This window comes from Tupaia chinensis, unplaced genomic scaffold (genome assembly GCF_000334495.1).
Source record: "Tupaia chinensis unplaced genomic scaffold, TupChi_1.0 Scaffold000235_1, whole genome shotgun sequence".
Classification (NCBI taxonomy): Eukaryota; Metazoa; Chordata; class Mammalia; order Scandentia; family Tupaiidae; genus Tupaia; species Tupaia belangeri.
Genome location: NW_006159713.1, coordinates 5,014,329 through 5,015,799, shown reverse-complemented (window position 1 = coordinate 5,015,799; position 1,471 = coordinate 5,014,329).

Genomic DNA, 1,471 nt, shown 5'->3' with positions numbered 1-1,471 from the left:
GTGGCTTAGGTGCCAGCAGTGTAGCCGTGTAGCTAGCAGGTGGTGCCAGGAGCAGGGGTGGGGACTGAGACAGGGAGGTACAAACCCCAATTCAAGGACAATGCCAAGGTCGCTGCTCCATGTGGCGGGGACTGGGTTCTTCCAGGACCTGGGAGATCTCTGAGAGCTACACAGTTGTTTCTGCTTCTCCAGAAGCTGCCACCCCCACATCCCCCATCCCCTCACCCTCCGCACACACCCCCTCCAGGCTTTTCCACATGAATGAAAAAGCCCTGAGGGTAGAAAGTGGGAGACCGGCTCTGACAGTGGGCACTTTGCCCACCTCACAGAACTGGGATCAGAGTGAGGTTTGCACCAGAGGCGTCTGCTACAAGCAACCTAGCAAAAGCAGATGAAGGCTTTGAAGAGACTTGAAAGGAGGGAGTTCGACTGGCCCATGGGCATAGGCCATGGAAATATGACTTAAAATGGCCAGGATAGGCTGGCTGCAGTGGGGAACTGCTTAGATGCTACACTCTGCAGGCTGGGACCACATTGGAGACCCAAGTTCGACTCTCAATCCCCAGTTCAATCTAAAGGCCAGACCCAGCGGTGTGCACCTGCATTCCCAGTGATCTGGGGAGATGAGGCAGGGGGTCTCAAGCTGGAGGCGGAGGAGAGGAAGTGGCTCATGACAGCAATGCTTATAAAATAGCCTTGACCTTCAAACATCTCAGACGTCATCAGCACAAAGCAGTGAACACGAATAAACTGCATCTATACATGACACAGGGGAATCTCACAGACGTGATCCTGTGTGAAGGACACGGGTTTTACTCATGTAAGCTCCCCAAACAGACAAAACCCAAACTGTATAGTTCACAGCGATTTGGATACAGGTGGTAAACTATGAACAAAATGAGGAAGAGACTCCCCTCCATGTCAGGGTACTGTCTCCCTTTCCAGCACAGGGAGGTGTGCGTCGGTGGAAGAGGTCAGGGTCTTCCGGGCAGTGCAATGTTATCTTTCTTCACTGGGGTGTTGGAGGTTTTCATGGGGGACTTGTTTTCCTTTTTTTTTTTTTATTAAAAAAAAAAAAAGTTTGTAATTGCCAGAGGGCATGTGTGCTCATCAAAGAGAGAGAGAGAAAGAAGGTACCCTCCCAATGGGGGGTGATCATGCCATGATTCCTTCTGTATTTTTTCACCTTTTTGGGGTTTTGGGGCATGCACACACATGTGTCCAGTGTAATTTCGAAGCTGCCAGAGCCAGGATTCAAACAACATGGTCTGTCATGTGGAACCCAACTCCCTTAACCACCAGGCCACAGAGCTGACCCCACAGTCTTTTCAACATCTACAAGTAAATAACAAAATAAAACTGACCCACATGGGCCATTAGTCCTCTTCTCCCCGGTTCCCCACCTCAGTTACAGAGAGACCACTCCAACTACCACAAACTCAAAGTACCAGCCTCTGTGACTCTCTGCCCC